The sequence below is a fragment of the Sciurus carolinensis genome, unplaced genomic scaffold, assembly GCF_902686445.1.
Source record: "Sciurus carolinensis unplaced genomic scaffold, mSciCar1.2, whole genome shotgun sequence".
Taxonomy (NCBI): domain Eukaryota; kingdom Metazoa; phylum Chordata; class Mammalia; order Rodentia; family Sciuridae; genus Sciurus; species Sciurus carolinensis.
In genome coordinates this window covers 220,692-242,645 of record NW_025920238.1, presented here as the reverse complement: position 1 = coordinate 242,645, position 21,954 = coordinate 220,692, and the positions used below count along the sequence as shown (strand labels likewise).

The window sequence follows — 21,954 nt, the reverse complement described above, 5'->3', positions numbered from 1 at the left end:
AAGCAAGCAGTTTTACAGTGTTCTTCTAATTGGCTAACATTCGAACAGCTAAACCTCCCCTGGTTGGGTCCGGTCAATCTATTTGATTTTCATTGGGTCCGGCCAGAACTGGACGGTCCTAGAGGAAGAAGGGAGGAGGGAAGGGGTGAACTATTCAGGAGCTGAGTCGGGGCTAGGCCCTGCTCTCGTCCTTGACGGATAAGGTCTCCAGGCAACTGCACATTCCTCGGACAAATATCTCTTAACAACCTTGGTAAGCACAGGGGCCCAGCAGTCCTGTTTGTCCTTGAGACAGTTAGCAGCACAGATACCACCCTGCTCTCAACATCCCCCCTTTCCAAGAACATTTAGAGAGCCAATCTTGGGTCTCTACTGTTCTAATTCTTGCTGCTTAATGGGCTGATATTGGGCCTTTAGCACCATTAGCTGTACTGTATTTATTTTATCTTTAACAAAAGTAATTAACTTATTGATTATACAAGGTCCTATAGTTAAAGCTAGTAACAACAATATTAGGGGTCCCACTGTAGTGGACACCAGAGTAGTTAACCAAGGGGAAAAATTGAACCAGGATTTAAACCAGTTCTGACTAGCTTTCCATTCTTTCTTTCTGTTTGTTAGTCCTTCTCTGACTTTTGCCATGGATTCCCTCACTACTCCAGAATGATTAGCATAAAACCAACATTTTTCTCCCAGAGCTGCACATAGACCTCCTTGCTTACAGTCTTTAAAGTCAGGTAAATTTGGTAATTAATGAGCTCCAGAGATCCTTGACATTTTATTCTTCCAGGGGCAGTCTCCAACTTCCAAAGGCAGATGGCTTCATGGCTTCATTTCCTCAAATTGACCCGATTCCCTATTTCTACACTAACTACCTGTCTTTATTCTGACTTCATTTACCCCTCTAATACTAGGAACTCCTTCACTGCTGTAGGGAAAATGGGCGATGACCAATCTGACTTCTTCGAGCTGGAAGTGGGCAGTGTGGGGCAAGCAGTTTGGAGTTCCCTTTTTAAAATCGGGTCAACTGAGGGGTCCAAGGTAGAAGTCTGGTTGGGGAAGAGCAGGCTGTAAACTCATCTGGGGGTAGGTGCTTCTATGATAGAAAAACAAAAAGACATGAGTACTGAAATGAAATTAGTACAAAGTAAATGTTGCAGCATCTGGAGCATGCCACTGAGTATCATGAAAATGACAGAAGTTAATCTCTCACCAGGAGGTGGAAGAACTGAGAAATTGTTCCCATAACTAGACCTAGCAAAGGCTGGAAAGGACAAGGCCTTTATTTGAGAACTTTAACATTGTCCAGGTTATCAGGAATGTAAACACAACATGTAACTTTTAATGTCATAGATATCCCCAAAAATATAGTTAAGCTACTTAATGTCATCTGATTTTTGTAAAATATTCCTTTATTGGTATAACCTGTGTTTAGTAGAGAGCTCTATACTTCTGTTACTTAGGGCTAGGTAATCATACGAGCAAACATAGATCAAGTCTACCTGTATAGCTTAGGAAGGTCTGTAGGCCTTAAACTGACTAAAAACTTCTGACTCTGGCAGTTTCTCTTGATAGTTATCAGGCACATTTGCTGAAGAATCTTTTTTTCATTTGTAGCTTCCAGTTTTTATTCTAGTGGACTAACACAAGTGTACATCTTAAGTTACATTTAACTGTTATTTCTCTTAAATGCCCAAGAATGGTTATATTTTGGTTTTAACTGTTTTGCTGGGTGTCTAACATCAGGTTGGTCAAATTGACCTGGTTCCTGTCTTGTTAAAGAGTTAGCTGAGTTCCCACAGGGGCCACTCGTAGAGAACTTAAGAGCAGCTTCTTAGCTCCACCAGTGCCATTGGTTAGGCAGGGTCTCTTTGATGAGGTGACTTCCTTTGGAAGCATAGGGGTGTCTCCTTTTTTTCCATGACCCTCCTCTGCAGCAGATGCACTGAGCGATTTTCATCCTCTAGTCTCAACAATCTCCTTGATCAGGAGGTTGTGTGACACAGAGTTGCAAAGCTCCTTAGAGAAGTTCTCTTGTTCGTGGGCTCAGGCTGACTGAGGACAAAAGATCCAAATATTGGCCTATCTTGCCTTCTGTATTTAATTCCAATCTCTAAGTTTGATCTTAATCATCCAGCAAGCCAGTTTCACCAGTCATAAAGTAAGAGTACTGGGCTTTAACTTTAATGTCCATAACTTTACAGTTATTTACCCTTTTATCTAACTGGAGTCTGCATTAGTTCTGGAAATTACCACTATCTGTTCTGATATCTGTTACCACTATCTGTTAGGTGATGGCTTATTATCACAAGTTACCTAGGTTGCGTGTTCTAATCCTACAACTAATTTTTGCCCCTTTTGCCATGACCAGCATGACCAAATTTTCAAGTTCAGTGAGGGTCAAAGGAGTTTTAGAAAATAAAGGTTTATAAACACAGATTTTGAAGATTAAGCTGAGATCAGATGGAGCTCTATTCTCTGATGGAAATGTAGACCTAAAGAGTTATGTTAGCAATCTTTATACATGTCTTATTATTTTAGAGACTATGTAAGCATTATTCTTTGTTTTCAGGAGAGTTACAGAGACTAGACCATCTACATAACTTTTCCCACAACTGCAAAGTGCAATGTTAGGAACTCTGTGTAGCTCTCAAATAAGTCCACTGTCCAAAGTTACTGTAAGGTGGGCAGGAACTAGAGAAGGGAACTGATGAAACACTGGTTATCTAACAAAACAATTTCTTTCTGCCCAAGAACTGTGTGCCTGATATCAATGTAAGAGCTGATAGGACTCCTGTACAGAGCCTCCCCAGGGAGGCTACTGCCACAGCAGTTAGGCATCTTGTGCTCCTACACAGGAACACTCCCAGGCACCAGGCATGCTACAGTCATGAAGTCAGGGACCCCAATCTCAGTCATTGTTGTCCCATTTTTTGCTATTGAGCATTATACTCTTTCTTAAATGTCATTTTAAGAAGTTTACATATATTGATTTCTGAGTCCCTATGAATATTAGTTAACACAGTCTAACATTATATCCAGAACAGGAATCAATCAAAGAAAGGCTGAGAGAGCTTTTAACTTTTCTTTTGTGTAGCAAAATGCTTTTACCTTCTACAATATGAACCTTTAAACAAATCAGGCTGTCACTAACTTTTAGATATACATTTACATTTAAATTTTTATCTCAGTGAAATAAGTAACCAATTTTACATATACCTTACTGATAATATGTCCCATAATAGAACATTAAATGATAGAAGTAAATCCCCAATAAAATTTACTCTTTAAGTTTAATATTACCAGTACAGACAAGTTTATTCTGGAGAATAGCAGCTTGACAGATTTCCTGCTTTAAAAACTTGTATACCTGGAAAATATGAATACATTTAATATACAAGGAGTGACCATTTCACAGTTACCTTGACACTTTAATCTTACTAAATTCAGTTTTTAAAGAAAAATTTAGACTCTGTAACACAATACAATACTCTTAACAGTTGTTTAACCATAATTGTATAAACCCCAATTTTTAAGACTAATTGTTTTAAAAAAATAAAACTTAATAGACACAAAGTTAAGAGTAAATTAGTGTTTCTAAGAAATCCTTGTTATTTTACCATATATTTTAAACTTTGGCTTATATCAGAACATTAGTATTTCACCTTAGGAAAAATCTTAAATAGCTTTAGCTGTCTCACATACACACAACCAACTTAGTTACACACAGACTTGTTGAAACTTGCCCTTTACTTACACACAGACTTTCTTAGCACTTACTTAGACCCTCATGTATTCCATCACACAGGCACTTTCTTACCCAGAAACATTTTTTTTTTATTAAATATATTTCCAAACCCAGAACCTTTTATTCTCTCTTCCCTACCTGTTGACCCCTTTCTGTTCACATTCTGAAACAACTCTAACTGAAACACAGTGAAAGGGGAGATGGTAGCTCTAAATCCAAGTCTAAGAGCTCCTTGGAGCTTTGCAGAACTGGAGGGGGAGCAGGGGGAAGTGGTAAGGGAGCAGATGGAACACTCACTCTCCGAGTTGAGGTTTTATCTGTTAGAACATAACTCCTAATAACCTTGTTTTTAGTAATGACACAAAGCAATTTTAAACTTTTTTTAATTTACCAACCTATGAAAACACCAATAATGTTTAAGTATGATGCCCCATGGAATTTGAGGGGTTAAGAGTACTTGATGTTATTTAACAATGAGCATTTTAATTTTGCAAATTAATCAGATGTCACCAACAAACACATTTGAGTAATCCCATACATGTTAACTCTAATTCACTTATTTTGTAAAAACCAAGAAAGCAGGCAAGTGTCCTGAACAGTATTTGCTGTCTCTTTCCTGTTGAAGAAAAGTTCTAGGAACAATTGATATTAGACATTTTATTAACATCAATATTTTATTTGCTTGACCACCTAGAGACTTGTGAGTTATTTTCAAAGACATTTTACTTTCATTAGTTTACCCAATTTGAATTGAACCTTTAAATCACGTGAATCAAAAGTATTTGGATCCATTTAAAAAATTTAATTTTTATGCGCGCTTATATTTAACACAAAACTAAAGGCCTTGTAATATTTATCTCCATTGCAATGTAGCAGATGTTTAAAAATAACTCGAGTTGGATGAAAAGAACTGATCAAAAATCATTAACCTAGGTCTGTAGGATCAAAATTGTGAGCTCAAAGATACAGCATTAAAGAAAAACAGAACAAAACAAGAATCCTAGAGAATAAGTTAGTTCTGTGTACAGCCCAGAAGTTTAAAATGGACACCTTTTTTTTTTTCTTTTCTTCAGGTTACCCCCCCCCTTCCCGCTGAGCAGGCTTTGACAAGGCCAGGCAGAGGGGAGGGGGGATTACCCAGGACTTTTTAACCCTTTTTTTCCTGGTTGAGAAATCAGGTTAGGTTTGAATGCAGAAAATAACAAAACATTATTTCTCACTACTTTTGAGGAATGGAGCTGCTGAGCTCTCTGCCTAGGGGGATTGGAGTAAACAAATCTCTCAGGAACAAGGAGAAGGACTGTAAAGTACCCTGCAATGAGTATCCCTAAGCCTAAGATCGGATTAACACAATGAAGAATTTAACAGAAGGCAAGAGTAAAGACCATATAGTACAATACACAAACAGACAGACACATAGCATGCTAAATCAAAAATTGGCTAGCTGGTATTTTGTAGTTTCCCAGGTGCCACACAAAGCCCAAATGGGACAAAGAGTTAACCAGATGCGGCCAGTCGTCCGAATGCAATACTGAAGCTGCTCAGAAGCAGCGCAGACGCTGTTCAGAAGTGACAAATTTATCCAGAATGCAGCACAAACTGCTCAGAGTGCAGCACAAGCTGCTCAGAAGTGACAAATTCACCCAGAATGCAGCACAAACTGCTCAGAGTGCAGCACAAGCTGCTCAGAAGTGACAAATTCACCCAGAATGCAGCACAAACTGCTCAGATGTGACAATAATGTCACCAGATGCGATGACTCGCCAGAATGCAGTACCCACTGCTCACATGTGACAATAATGTCACCAGATGCGATGACTCGCCAGAATGCAGTACCCACTGCTCAGATGTGACAATAATGTCACCAGATGCGATGACTCGCCAGAATGCAGTACCCACTGCTCAGATGTGACAATAATGTCACCAGATGCGATGACTCGCCAGAATGCAGCACCCGCTGCTCAGATGTGACAAATGTCACCAGATGGGTCGAGGGGACGTCTCCCGAGACCCTGCTGGGGTCCTATAGCGCGTCCGCCAGGACTGTGCCAGCCCAGAACCAGAGCCTGCAGGCAATTCAGACCAGAAAACACACGGCAATGCCTTACTCACCGGTGGAAGATGTCACTTATGACTCTATGATCAGGTGTCTGGGTGGGCTTGGGGATCCCGGACGAGCCCCCATATGTTGTGCCCAAAGGCTTGAGATCCCACAAGGACCACCAGAGACCACGATCAATGCAAGAGGCAAAGAGTCATTTATTAGCGAGTTCGAACCCGGTCCTCTGCGTCCTTAATCAACGACGCTAGGAGAGGCCCCGAGCCCTCGTCAGCAGGGTTTTTATAAGGAAAAGCAAGCAGTTTTACAGTGTTCTTCTAATTGGCTAACATTCGAACAGCTAAACCTCCCCTGGTTGGGTCCGGTCAATCTATTTGATTTTCATTGGGTCCGGCCAGAACTGGACGGTCCTAGAGGAAGAAGGGAGGAGGGAAGGGGTGAACTATTCAGGAGCTGAGTCGGGGCTAGGCCCTGCTCTCGTCCTTGACGGATAAGGTCTCCAGGCAACTGCACATTCCTCGGACAAATATCTCTTAACAACCTTGGTAAGCACAGGGGCCCAGCAGTCCTGTTTGTCCTTGAGACAGTTAGCAGCACAGATACCACCCTGCTCTCAACATCATCAATTTATGGTAGCTAATATTGAATCTTGAGTAACTCCAATATTTAACAGTAAGACAAATGAGAATAAATAAGCAAAAGAGACTGGTAAGTAGTAGCCAGAGAAGTAGAAGGGAAACCAGGAGAAATTTATATCACAGAATCTGAAGAGAGAGAATAATTCAAAATGAGAAAGTACCACATCTTGCATCAAGAGATCAAATATGCACTTTGAAACTAATGTTTATTTTCATAGCTTATTAGTCATGTCTGTGGTTGTATATATGATTTTGTATCCTGGATTTGCTTTATTTAATTTATCAGTAATATGTTTCTATTTGCTCATTGTATTTTTTTTTTACTGGGAATTGAACTCAGGGATACTTGACCACTGAACCACATCCCCAGTCCTATTTTGTGTTTTGTTTAGAGACAGAGTCTTACTGAGTTGCCTAGTGCCTCACTTTTGTTGAGGCTGACTTTGAACTTAGGATCCTTCTGCCTCATCTCCCATGCTGCTGGGATTACAGGCACACAAAATTTGTATTCTTTTATAATATTCTCAGTCAGATGCAGCTTCATGAGAAAGCAGAGAGACTCAGAAAAAAAAAACAACAGCAGAGTATATATATTCACAGGTCTTAGAGACAGAAAACACTGCAGGTTATGCAGAGTCACATGAGAGACTCCAGAGTGATCAAAAACCAGAAGACAGAAACAAGGAGAAATAATTAGAAAGGAAAGACTAGGCAGGGTGAATAGGAGTGGCTAGCTAGAATAATTTTTCTAAGGCATGGATCACACAGAGCAGGTTTGACTCTGTATTGGTTAGCTCAAAGGCATCTTCAAGTGTGCTTTTTGTTGTCTCTAAGAATTGGCTAGCTCAGAGAGGGGCAGTCTTTCCCCAGCTACAAGACTTTTTTAAAGATATTGAAACATCTTAATACATATACAGAAAATAAATATATACAATACATTCATAATCTTTAGTCCATTGGATGTAAAGTTAACTTAAAATTTCCCTGTTAAACATTAAGTTATATTCAGGTTTATGATGTTATAAATAAATATTTTTCTACATGTGGTTTTGCAGGGGTATATTTTAGGTGATTTCTTAGATTGCTTAAATTCCAGAAGTAGTGATATTTTATCAGAGCATTAGGATATACCTTTATGGTCTTTAAAGTCATTTAGCAAAATGACCTATTTTGAAGCAAAGGTCATCAGCATCTTTTTAAATTTTTAAATTATTTTTACAAATTCACATTAATTATGATAATATAGATGTGTAAAGAGGAAAGTAAATACTCTTCAATTTATTAAAATCCATCTGTTAACATTTTTAGAAAATATCCTTTCACATATCTTTATCAATATAAATTTAAATAGGCATTTTATTTAAATTGAATTCTATATTATGCTTGCTATGGAATATTCTATGATAATAGGAATAAATCTAGGTTATCATTTTTAAAGGATATATGTTTATTTTATCATTTAAGCTTCAAAGAGTATGTATATTAAGGTTAAACTTTTAAATCCCTTGATGTGCTATTGCTAGATGAGAGCAAATATGCATACTTAAGTTTTTTGAGGGGATAGTAACTGGGGATTGAATCCAGGAGAACAATAGCACTCAGCTATATCCCCAGACATTTCTGCTTTTTATTCTCCCAACAGGCTCTCATTGCCTTGCTTATAGTCCCACTGAATTGCTGAGACTTCCCTATACTAGCAATCCTCTTGCTTCAGACCCCAGATCACTGGGATTCAGACACTTGCCATTGTACCCAGTACATAATTAAAATTTCAAGTGCACATTGCCAAATTCTGTAGCATATGCAGATTTTGAGAGATTTTTATTAAAAAATATTTTCTCTTTAGGTAATTTTTGGAAAATTTTGGTAGGTAATTCCAGACATCTAAAACTACTGTGTCTTTCTATTTTTTAGCATTTTATGTTTAGCTTTTACCTATGATAACAGAGCAGCTACAGTGGATGCCATTTGTGAATGCCAAACTTCATGAGCCTTTTGTAAAATTTATATATTGATCTCTACAGCAGCTAGATGGTGGAACACAGGTAAATTACTATAGGAACTTATTTTCAGGTAATACTTCAATCAGTTTTAGTTCCCTTGATTTTGTATATATATATATATATATATATATATATATATTCTGTATTTATAAAATGCCTTGCAGAGATTTTGATAAGAATAGCATTAAACTTGTATATCAAATTGAGAATTGACTTTTTATTGTGTTGCATCTTCCAATTTATGAACACAAATTGTCTCTTCACTTATTTAGTACTTTAATTTTTCTCATTAGTGCTGTAGTTTTCTGCACAGAATTCCTCTTTAAGAGTTTTCAGCTGAGTTTTTAATTTTTAAGTGATTTTAATTAGCATTCTTTTAAATTTTGATGTCCATATGTTTGTCAATAGCATATAAAATATAATTGATTTTTTTTGTTGTTTATTTTGTGTTCTGGGACTTAGACATTAATAGTTTTAGAAATTTCTTAACAGACTTCTTGGGATTATCTACATAGATCGTCATGGTATCTCATATATAAACACAGTATCTCTTGTTTTTTTTTTTCCTTTTTGATATGTATACCTTTAGCTCCTTTTCATGGTTTATTGCATTAGCTAGAATTTCTAGCACTATACTGATTGTACATGGTGCTGAGAGCAAATATCTTTGCCTTGTCCCCCACCTTAGGGGGCACCCATTAGTCTGTTGTCATTAAGTAAACATTAACATAGTATTTTTATAGTTGAATTTTTTTCAATTTGAGTTAATTCCCCTCAATTCCTATTTTCAGAGGTTTTATCATGAATGGGTTTATTATTGAATTTTTTCAGATGAATTTTTTGTATTGATTGGTAAGTTCATATAATGTTTTTCATCTTTAACTGCTTAATATGGTAGGTTACATAGATTTTTAAGCATTCAATCAGCTGTGCATTCCTGACATAAAGTCCATTTGGTTGTGATGTTTAATTCTTGCTTATTGATGAATTCTGTTTGTATTTTGTTAAGGATTCTTCATTTACATTCATGAGAAATATTGGTCTGTGGTTTTCATTGTTTTGAGCTTTGGTTTTGTATCAGGGTAATGTTAGGTTTACAAAACTGGTAATTATCTCATCGGGAAGCAATTTTGTAGAGTTAGTGTTAATTCTTTAAATATTGGGTAGACTTCTGCAAGTGAACACTTTGAACCTAGAGATTTCTTTTTTGGGAGGAGTTAAATTTTCAATTTATTTTTCTTAATAGTTATAGGACTATTCTAATTATATAGTTATAATTATATAATTCACTTTATTGACTTGTAGTTTGTGCTTTTTGAAGAACTGAACCATTTTGTATACACAAATTTATTGGTGTAGAGTTTATCACAATACTATCTTTTTCAAATCTTCAGTGTCAATAGTGATAGCCCTATTTTATTCCAGATATGGAAATTTGGGTCTTTATTTTTTTTCCTAGAAGTTTGTCTTTCTCTTTGTTTTACCAGAGGATTATCTATGCATTTTGTTGATTTCTCTGTCATTTTTTGTTCTCAATTTTGTTGATTTCTTCTTGCTATTATTTTCCTGCTTCTCCTTGCTTTGAGTTTATTATGCTCTCCCTTTACTAGGTTACTGAAGTGAAAACTTATTGATTCAAGACTTTCCCTCTTTTAATATATACATTTATTAATTTAGTGATATTCCCCCATACATTCTGCTTTAATCATGTCTTACAGATTTTGATATGTTTTATTTTCATATCATGACTCTTGAATTGTTTAGTCTGTTATGGGTCTTTCTGTTTCTTCAGGTTTGGTTGTTTTGTTGATAATTATAAGTTGTTTTACATCCTCATTGTTATTTTATCTACCTCTGTCAATTGTTAAGAGGTGGTTTTGAATATCTCAAAATGTATAAATGCAATCTACTGTCATGTGCAACTAATTAGAACAAGTAAAATTTTAAAAAATTGAAAGAAGTATCTAGCTTTAGTAGTGAATTAGTGTTTCTTTTGTTATTTCCATTCACTTTTAACTCATATATTATATCTCTGTTGCTCAGTCCATAAACATTTAGGATTGTTTTGTCTTCTTGATAGATTGACCCTTTTATTGTTATATAAAGTCTTTTTTGGTCATTTTTTTTGCTCATGAAATCACTTTAACTGATATTAATGTAGTCATTTCTGCTTTCCTTTGATTCATATTCACATGGCATATTTTCTCCATTGGTTTTTACTTTTGACCTGCATGTACACTTATATTTGAAATGAATTTTTGTAGGCAGCATAGGATATGGTTATATTTGTAAATCAGTTTTGTCAATCGTTATTTTTTTTTGGTATTTAATTTATACATGGTAGGGCTTTAACTGTCACCTTATTTCTTTTTTTTTTTTTGGTTTCTTTTTCCTTCTGTCTTGTGGGTCACTTGAACATTTTTTAGAATTCCCCCATTTTCATTTATCTGTTTATCTATAGCCTTTGGATATCTCTCTCTCTCTTTTTGTGGTGCTGGGGATTGAACATAGGGCCTTGTGCATGTGAGGCAAACACTATATCAATTGAAATAAGTCCCCAGCCCCCAAGAGGTATATCTCTTTGTTTAGCTTTTTTAGTAGTTTTTGGTATTATATTATATATTAATCAATTATTAGTCTAACCGGTACCACCATTTTATGAGTTTTGAGTAAAATAGAGTGATATGACATTGCTTAACCTCCCTCATTTATAATATAATCATGCTAAACATTTCTTCTGTAGCTGGACACAGTGGCCTATGTCTGTAATCCCAGAATGGACTTGAAAGAATGAGAAAGAAGGATCTTAAGTTCAAACACAACCTCAGCAACTTAGTGAGGCTCTAAGCAACTTCGTAAATTCCTGTCTCTAACAAAATATAAAAGAAAGACCTGGGAATGTGGATAGGTGGTTAAGTACCCCTGGCCTGATAAAAAAAAAAAATTTAAAAAAAGAACTGCATGAGATAATGTTATTGATTTTGCTTCACCCATCAAACAGCTTATAAACTCAAGAAGAGAATAAAAGTCTACTGTATATTTTTGATTTTGTGTGTGTTCTTCTTCCTGATGTTCTTTTAGCCTTTCCTTTCTGTTTAAAAGAACTTTATTTTTTTAGAGTAGATATGCTGATGACAGATCTTCCTGTTTTCTTCATTTTGACATCCTGATTTTTCTTTCATTTCTGAAGGATATTTGCACTGGGAATTGGATTTCAGGTGAGAGGACTTTTTTTTTTTTTTCTACAATCATTGGCTTTTTAGGAATGTGCCAGTTCCTTCTCACATCCATGGTTTCTGATAAGAAATCTATTGTCATTTCAATTATTTTCCTCGTAGTTGAAATATAGAGTATCATTTCTCTTTCTCCTTTTTTTTTTTTTGCTAGTTTTCATAAGTTTGACAATGATAGGTCTTAGTGCTGATCTCTTTGAATTTACCCTGTTTGGGACTTGTTAAACTTCTTTAATCTCTTCGTGTATTTTTTGCCATGTCTGGTAAGTTTTTAGCCATTGTTTCTCAAGCATTATTTTAGATACCTGATTTTGATTTCCTTTGAGGACTCTATGATATGACTATTAAATTTCTTGTTATACTCTAAATTCCTCAAAATACTATTGGTTTGTTTTTCAATTTAGTTTGGTTGTTCAGATTAACTGTTCTCTGTTTCTTTCCATTCTAGTTAATTAATTCTTTCTCTATCCCCTCCATTCTGTTACCCAGGCTATTCACTAAACTTTTATTGTGTTTATTTTATTTCTAGTTCTAACATTTCCACTTGGTTTTTTTTCTATATTTTTTTGGTAAGACGTTTCAGTTCTTCAATGAGATTTTATAAAAGTGTTTATAAATGTTCAATTTAACAGAGCTGTGTTAAATTCTGTGTTGGATAATTGTAATATTTGTTATATATTGGTATTGGCAGGTATTGATTCTGCTTTTTCATTTTTTTTTATTGGAAAAAAATGGGATACATTTCTTTCTCCATTTGTACATGACTTAAAGGCATACCATTTGTGTAATCATGAATTTACATAGGGTAATGCTAATTGATTCATTCTGTTATATTTTCCCTTCCCCCCCACACCTCGCACCCCTCTTTTAACTCTATACAGTCCTTCCTTCCTCCACTCTTGCCCCCCTGCCTAACCCTAACTCTAACACTAACACTAACCCTTGCCACCCCCCATTATGTGTCATCAAACACTTATTAGCAATATCATTCGTCCTTTGGTTTTTTGAGATTGGCTTATCTCACTTAGCATGATATTCTCCAATTTCATCCATTTGCCTGCAAATGCCATAAGTTTATCATTCTTTATGGCTGAATAATATTCCATTCTTTATATATACCACAGTTTCTTTATCCATTCATGAATTGAAAGACATCTAGGTTGGTTCCACAAACTGGATATTGTGAACGGAGCAGCTATGAACATTGATGTGGCTGTATCTCTGTAATATGCTGATTTTAAGACCTTTGGGTATAGGCCAAGGAGTGGGATAGCTGGGTCAAATGGTGGTTCCATTCCAAGTTTTCAAAGGAGTCTCCACACTGCTTTCCAGAGTGGCTGCACTAATTTGCAGTCCCACCAGTAATGTATGAGTGTACCTTTCTCCCCACATCCTCGCCAACACCTGCTGTTGATGTATTCTTGATAATCGCCATTTTAATTAGGGTGAGATGGAATCTTAGGGTGGTTTTGATTCGCATTTCTCTTATTACTAGAGATGTTGAACATTTTTCCATATGTTTGTTGATTATTTGCAGATCTTCTTCTGTGAAGTGTCTATTCATTTCCTTAGCCCAATTGTCAATTGGATTATTTGCACTCTTGGGGTAGAGTTTTTTTGAGTTCTTTATAGATTCTGGAGATTAGTGCTCAATCTGAAGTATGATTGGCAAAGATTTTCTCCCACTCTGTAGGCTCTTTCTTTGCATTGCTGATAGTTTCCTTTGCTGAGAGAAAGCTTCTTAGTAACAATCTATCCCAGTTGTTGATTCTTTCTTTTATTTCTTCTTCTATGGGAGTCCTGTTGAGGAAGTCTGGTCCTAACCCGACGTGTTGAAGCTCTGGACCTACTTTTTTTTCTATAAGATGCAGGGTCTCTGGTCTGATTCCAAGGTCCTTAATCCATTTTGAGTTTAGTTGCATGCATGGTGAGAGATATGGGTTTAGTTTCATTCTGTTGCATATGGATTTCCAATTTTCCCAGCACAATTTGTTGAAAAGGCTATCTTTCCTCCATTGCATATTTTTGGCACCTTAGTCTAGTATGAGAAAATTATATTTATTTGGGTTTATGTCCGTGTCCTCTATTCTGTACCATTGATCCACCTGTCTATTTTGGTACCAATACCATGCCGTTTTTGTTACTATTGCTTTGTAGTAGAGTTTAAGATCTAGTATTGCAATACCCCAGCTTCACTTTTTCTGCCAAGGATTGCTTTAGCTATTCTGGGTTTCTTATTCTTCCAGATGAATTTCATAATTTCTTGCTCTATTTCTGTAAGGTACATCATTGGGATTTTAATTGGAATTTCATTGAATCTGTATAACACTTTTGGTAGTATGGCCATTTTGACAATATTAATTCTTCCTATCCAAGAACATGGGAGATCTTTCCATCTTCTGAGGTTTTCTTTAATTTCTTTCTTTAGTGTTCTGTAGTTCTCATTGTAGAGGACTTTCACCTCTTTGTGTGATTGATTCCCAAGTATTTTATTTTTTTCGAGGCTATTGTGAATGGGGTAGTTTTCCTAAATTCTCTTTCTGAAGATTCATCACTTATGTATAAAAATGCCTTAGATTTATGTGCATTGATCTTATATCCCACTACTTCACTGAATTAACTTTTGATATCTAAAAGTTTTCTGGTGGAATTTCCTGGTTCCTCTAAGTATATAATCATATCATCAGCTAATAGTGATAGTTTGAGTTCTTCTTTTCCTATTCATATCCCTTTAATATCTTTGGTCTGTCTAATTGCTCTGGCTAGAGATTCAAGGGTGATATTGAAAAGAAGTGGTGAAAGAGGGCATTCCTGCCTTGTTCCAGTTTTAAGGGGGAATGCTTTCAGTTTTTCACCATTTAGAATGATATTAGCCATGGGCATAGCATAGATGGCCTTTAAAATGTTAAGGAATGTTCCCAAAATCCCTATTTTTTCTAGTGTTCTGAGCATGAAGGGGTGCTGTATTTTATCAAATACTTTTTCTGCATCTATTGAAATAATCATGTGATTCTTGATGTTAAATCTATTGATATGGTGAATTACATTTATTGATTTCCTGATGTTGATCCAACCTTACATCCCTGGTATGAAACCCACTTGATCATGGTGCACTATCTTTTTAATATGTTTTTTATGCGATTCGCTAAAATCATGTTGAGAATTTTTGCGTCGATGTTTATTAAGGATATTGGTCTAAAATTTTCTTTCCTCGATGTGGCTGTGTCTGGTTTAGGTATCAGGGTGATATTGGCATCATAGAATGAGTTTGGGAGTGTTCCCTCCTCTTCTATTTTATGGAATACTTTGAGAAGTATTAGAATAAGTTCTTCTTAAAGGTTGTGTAGAACTCAGCTGAGAACCCATCTGGTCCTGGACTTTTCTTTGTTGGTAGGCTTTTGATGACTTCTTCTATTTCATTACTTGAATTTGGTTTATTTAAATTGTGTATGTCCTCCTCCTTCAGTTCACGCAATTCTTATGTCTCTAAAAACCTGTTGATGTCTTCAAAATTTTCTATTTTGTTGGAGTACAGATTTTCAAAATAACTTCTAATTATGTTTTGTATTTCAGTCATGTCTGTTGTCATATTTTCTTGTTCATTCCAAATTTTAGTGATTTGGGTTTTCTCTCATCTTCTCTTTGTTAGTGTGGCTAAAGGTTTATCAATTTTCTTTATTTTTTCGAAGAACCAACTATTTATTCTGTCAATTTTCTGTATTATTTCTTTTGTTTCAATTTCATTGATTTCAGCTCTGAGTTTAACTATTTCCTGTCTTCTACTACTTTTGGTGTTGGTCTGTTCTTCTTTTTCTAGGGCTTTGAGCTGTAGGGTTAGATTATTTATTTGTTGAGTTTTACTTCTTTTATTAAATGCACTCCATGAAATAAATTTTCATCTAAGTACTGCTTTCATAGTGTCCCAGAGATTTTGATATGATATTTCTTTGTTCTCATTTACCTCTAAGAATTTTTTAATTTCCTTCCTCATATCTTCTGCTATCCATTCATCATATAATAGCATATTGTTAAATCTCCAGGTGTTGGAGTAGTTTCTGTTTTTCACTCTTTCATTTATTTCTAACTTCAATCCATTATGATCTGATAGAATACAAGGTATTGTCTCTATCTTCTTGTATTTGCTAACATTAGCTTTGTGGCATAATATATGGTCTATTTTAGAGAAGGATCCATGTGCTGCAGAGAAGAAAATGTATTCGCTCTTGGTTGGATGGTATATTCTATAAATGTCTGTCAAGTCTAAATTAGTGATTGTATTATTGAGATCTATGGTTTATTTGTTCAATTTTGGTTTGGAAGATCTATCCAGTGGTGAGAGAGGCGTGTTAAAATCACCTAGTATTATTGTGTTATGGTCTATTTGGTTTCTAAAAGTGTGAAGGATTTGTTTGACATACATGGATGAGCCACTGTTTGGGGCATAGATGTTTATGATTGTTATATCTTGCTGATTTATGCTTCCCTTAAGCAGTATGAAATGTCCTTCTTTATCCCTTCTGACTAACTTTGGCTTGAAGTCCACATTGTCTGAAATGAGGATGGATACTCCAGCTTTTTTGCTGAGTCCATGTGCATGGTACGTTTTCCCCATCCTTTCATCATTACTCTATGGGTATCTCTCTCTGTGAGGTGAGTCTCTTGCAGGCAACATATTATTGGATCTCTCCTTTTATCCCAATATGCCATCTATGTCTTTTGATTGATGAATTCAGGCCATTAACCTTCAGGGTTAATATTGAGATATGATTTGTATTCCCGGTCATTTGGTTCATTTTTTTAAATTTTATTTATTATTTTTTTTGGCACAACTTGGTTAATCCGTTATTTGACAGTTCCTTTAGGATAATTCCTCCCTTTGCTGATTTGTTTCTTTGTTTTTTATCTCTTCCTCATGGAATATTTTTCTGAGTATATTCTGTAACGCTGGCTTTCTTTTTGTAAATTCTTTTAGCTTTTGTATATCATGGAATGATTTTATTTCATCTTCAAATTTGAAGGTAAGTTTTGCTGGGTGTAAGAGTCTTGGGTTGGCATCCATTTTCTTTCAGAGCTTGAAAAATATTTTTCCAGGGCCTTCTAGCTTTTAGGGTCTGGATTGAAAAATCTGCTGATATCCGTGTTGGTTTCACCCTGAATGTAATTTGGTTCTTTTCTCTCACATTCCTTAAAATTCTTCCTTTATTTTGTATGTTAGGTATTTTGATTATAATGTGCCCGGTGTGGCTCTGTTGTAATTTTGTGTATTTGGAGTCCTATAAGCCTCTTGAACTTGATTTTCCATTTCATTCTTCAGATTTGGGAAATTTTCTGATATTATTTCATTGAATAGATTGTTCATTCCTTTGGTTTGTTTCTCTAAGCCTTTCTCAATCCCAATAATTCTCAAATTTGGCCTTTTCATGATATACCACAGTTCTTGGAGATTCTGTTATGATTTCTTACCATCTTCTCTGTTTGTTCAACTTTGTTTTCAAAGTTAAATATTTTGTCTTCAATATCTGAGGTTCTGTCTTCCAGGTGTTCCATCCTATTGTTTATGCTTTCAATGGAGTTCTTAATTTGGTTTATTGTTTCCTTCATTTCAAGGATTTCTGTTTTGTTTTCTTTTTAATATCTCTAACTGTTTATTGAAATGATCTTTTGCTTCCTGTATTTGCTCTTTTAACTGTCAATTGGTGCTATCATTCAATGCCTGCATTTGCTCTTTCATCTCATCATTCAATTCCTACATTTGCTCTTTCATCTCATCATTTGCTTCCCTGATCATTTTAATCATGTACATTCTGAACTCCCTTTCTGTATTTCTTTTGCCATTCTGTTATTGGATTCTATTGATGTACCATCTAGATTTGTTTGGGGCATTTTCTTCCCTTGTTTTCTCATATTGTTCAGGAATCAGTGGGTCATTAAGATATTGCAGATTTCCTCTATTGACTTATAATGTCCCTGAAGATTGCTAGTATATCCCGTCTTATCCTTCAGTAGCCTGTAGTCTTGGAAGAAGTTGATAATGCGGTGCTCCATAAGGAAGCTGCCTCTGTACAGTTGGTGACCCTCAGGTAGGGTATATTCCCTGATAGTGGGCAGATGTGCCTCCACTTGTTGTCCAATGGTCATCCAAAGGGGAACTAGACTGTGGGCTGAGGCAAGGCCTGTTTGTGCCTGTGTCTCTGGTTTTAACAACCTTGTGGGAAAACCTCACCCAGTGGTGAAGACTCACACGGTGGGGAGGTCTCGCTGGTCAGTTCCCCTCCTAGAGGTTCCCCTCAATCTACAACTACTGCCTGGTCTGGGCTGTCTTCCTCTGCAATGTTTCCAGCAGCCTGGATCTACCTCCTGGGCCTGGGAGCCTCACCCTTTGCAGAAGAGCCTCTTTAGGCTGCCTCTCCTCAGAGAATCTGCCTGCAGGCCTGGAACCTTCGCTCCACCCCTAGGCATGTCTTTGTGTGGCTCTTCCAGCAAGAAGTCACCTAAGTCCTGGGACCCTGCTTGTACCTAATCACCTTGCTATGCAGCCCCTCCTCTGAGCCACCACCTGGAGCCCCATACATTAGCTCCAAGACCCAGAGACTCACCACACACCTCCTCCTCCGGACAGCAGCCCAGTGTTCCAAAGCAGTCACTAGGAGTCCAAGCAACTCACTTTGCATCTCCTCCTCCTGCCAACTGCTCGTAGACCTAGGCAGTCACTTCGAGTCCCAGTGACCCACCCTGTCCTCCTCCTCCTTGGGGTAGCCCCCCGAGTGTTCAGGAGTGGTCACTCAGAGACCAAGGGACCCACCACGCTCCTCCTCCAGGCAGGCCACCAGTGTTCAGGAGCGGTCGCTTTGAGTCCCAACAACTCACCACTCGTCTCCTCCTCTGGCAACTGCCTGTGGTGCTGATGCAGTCACTCCTAGACCAAGTGACCCGCCGTGCTTCTCCTCTTTCTCCAGGCAACCCCCTGGTGTTCAGAAGTGGTTGTTCTGAGTCTAAACATCTTGCCACACTGCTCTTCCTCTTGCAACTGCCTGTAGCTCTGGTGCAGTCACTCCTAGACTAAGCGACCCGCTGCACTTCTCCTCTTCCTTCGGGCAACCCCCCCGGTGTTCAGAAATGATCACTCTGAGTCCAAACAGTTCACCATGCAGCTTCTTCTCAGGCAGCCGCCTGGAGCCCCAGTGGTTGCTTCGAGTCTAAGCGCTGTGCTGAGCAGCCACCTGTATGATGTTCCCAGTGGTCCGTGTTTACCGCTCCAGTGGGGGTAGGGGCTTCTCGCCGGGAAACTCCACTTCACAATGTTCCCTGTGTTCTGGGGCTACCGCCCCATCTGGGACATCTCCCCAACAGGAGAGACTCACCTGGCGGCTTTGAGTTGGTCCCAAGTCTCTCACTATCTCCTCTTTTGAATCCTGTGTCCTGGAGCAACATGAAATGCAGCCGCCCTCTAGTCCACCATCTTGAAAACCTCCCTTCATTTGGTTTTGAGACTTTCCTTATTTTTAGTGTGGTGAGCATACATATTTGGTCAATATTGGTTGCAGATATTGGTGAAGCCTCAACAATAATTTAAAAAGATAAAAATTTTGTCATTTTTTTACTTTTTTTCAATTAAAGAGAAAGAGTGTTCAAACACTTATTTGAAAAGTAAAGAACAATTTATTTTCCTATTATAAAAGTCATATAAAGCATTAGAAATTTTTTCAACAAAAATATGTGGAATTCTTAATCTTGTCATTTTAACATTTTTAACTATACTAATCTTGAAATATTTAATTTTAAATTGAGATTTTAAATCTCATGCTTTACTTTTTACTAGTGATATTATACTATCATTAGAAATGTATTTGAATTAGTTTACAATGCTTGTGCCACCCAGTCATTTGGCATTTGATATTCACAAAATCTCAGTATATCTGTTTGTAATTTAAAAGTTGAAGCTCATTATATGCATTACAGGATCAATTTTGAGTCAGGAATTGTTCACAAATCCACATTCAGAGGCAGGTAACTATTAAAAACTCAGTGACATGGGATTGAAGAATTAGAATAATAACAGAGAAAATTTTAAGTTGTTTCTAAGTCTGGATTAGCAAAGAATACTCTCTGCAGCACTATGAAATGGCTTTTTTTTCATTTGATTCTTGATGAATATATGGAATACCACTAGATTCTTTTATTAACAGATAATTTTTTCCATGCCATTATTCCCATTTTGCCTTTTCTTGTTTCAGTTTGTTCTCCATGTGAATTTTCTATGATTCTAACCTAGTGTTTTATTCTTTTGAAATTGTTTAGTGTTCAGAGTCACTGAGGACATTTATTGTCAGATTAAACTGTTGTCAAATTAAACTGAAAACAGTGACATTATAGATGGTCATTTCCTAACCAAATACAGTAAGATACACCTGAAAAACTGGTAGTCAATGATGGTGGAGCAATGGTAAACAGAGAACAGGCAGTCCACCTCTCTTCCTTTGGTGATACTCTGTTCCAGAAATATAGTGTGATCTTTTGTTTTTACATGTTTTAGAAAATTACACATACCTAAATTTCTTTTCAGTTGATTGTAAACTTCAAGTCTTGCATACTTTATAGTTTCATTTTTAATTAACAAGAAATTTATTTAGTTTATTTATTTGATTGCAGTATTTAAAATAAATGTTTTCTGAACATGAGCAAATACACTAAGATTATACATATGTTCAACAGCATTGAACTATGACATCAAGATTGAGAAGACTGGGTGAGGATATATTTAAAGGAGTGGTAATTAAAGGAATTCAGGATAATTCTTCAGAACATTCTGTGGAAAAATAAACCAAAGACAAATGCTTTCTTCATGAACTCCAATTTGCCATTGAGATTTTTGTCAATCTTAATTGTTCTCAAAACAGTCACTCAAGGTAAGCTTTCAAGTATGCTTATGGAATAATTTTTAGTAACTAGGAGAGATAACCATATAATAAAGCAATTATTCTATTTTCAAATATGTTTTAAATTTTCAGCATGGGATTTTGGCTTATTTCATAATGGTGGCACATTATTTAAAATCAACTTTTATTTGCTGAATTTGAGAGAATGAAGTCTTTTGTATTGTTGCTTCTTCACAGAAGCCTGTGTTGATTCTCTTAGATCATGTTCTAATAGTATCCTTCACTTACAATTGTTGGCTTTTTTCTCATATAAATTGGAATTGCTAGTTAGTATTTTATTTTCTGATAGACAACCAAGTTGGCAAACTATAGCTTATAGAGCATATCAGGTCCACCATCTGTTTTGTTAATAAAATTTTCTCACACAGCCATGCTTGTTTGTTTTGTCTTAGCTATGACTCTTTTTGCCTTTGAACAGCAGAGCTGAGTAGATGGGAAAAGAGACTGTGTAGCCTCTAAAATTTATAAAATTATTACCTGGCTCTATCCTAAAAAAGCTTATCAATCCTGCACTAATTAGCTTACTGAGGATAAAATCTTTTTGTTTATCCATCCACACCTAGCATGGTGCTTGGTATATAAAAATGAATTTATTGTTATATATAGAGAGATGAATCAATCAAAAACAATGCTACATGCACAAGATCTGGGCTCAATCCCCAGCATTGCAAAGGAAAGAAGAAATGAAGGGAGGGAGGGGGCAAAAGACAGAGAAAGAAGAAAATGCTTCAACCAAAGATGACCATAGTTTTTTTTCCCTCCAGTACTAGGGATAGAACCCAGGTGTGTTCTATCCCAACACTTTTTATTTTCTATTTTAAGACAGTGTCTCACTAAGTTGCTGACTTGGCCTCAAATTTATGATCCTCCTGTCGCAACCTCCTCAGTTGCTGGGCTTTGTAGGTGTGCAGCTTAATTATATATAATGTCAACTTAATTGATATACTTTAAATTATTACCTGTAACCAGTTGTCATTCTGAATCATTAAATATAAGAATGTTTGTTAAAGTGAGTCATGCCAGTGTAGTCAAGCAATAAATATCAGTTTTATATCTATTGTGTTTGCTAAATTATATGACTCAGAATGGTGGTTTCTTTAAATGGGCAATGACAATAATTTAATTTGGCTACTTTATCTGAAATATGTTCTGTGTCATTAATCCCAGTGGTAAGTGAACTAATGAAAAAACAAAAAGTCATAACTCTGACTTCTTAGTGCTTTTCCTTGGTTTCAGTTCTCAAAATTATAATAGACTGGTAACTGTTTGAAAGATCATTTATGAGCCAGGCATGGTGGCTCATGCCTGTAATCCCAGCAACTCAGGAGGCTGAGGCA

The 21,954-nt window shown here is 36.3% G+C and overlaps 1 pseudogene; it reads left to right on the top strand.

Annotated features, from left to right (window-relative positions):
* Positions 1-21,954, top strand: part of LOC124975280 (coiled-coil domain-containing protein 138-like) — a 105,201-nt pseudogene that overhangs the window by 17,345 nt on the left and 65,902 nt on the right.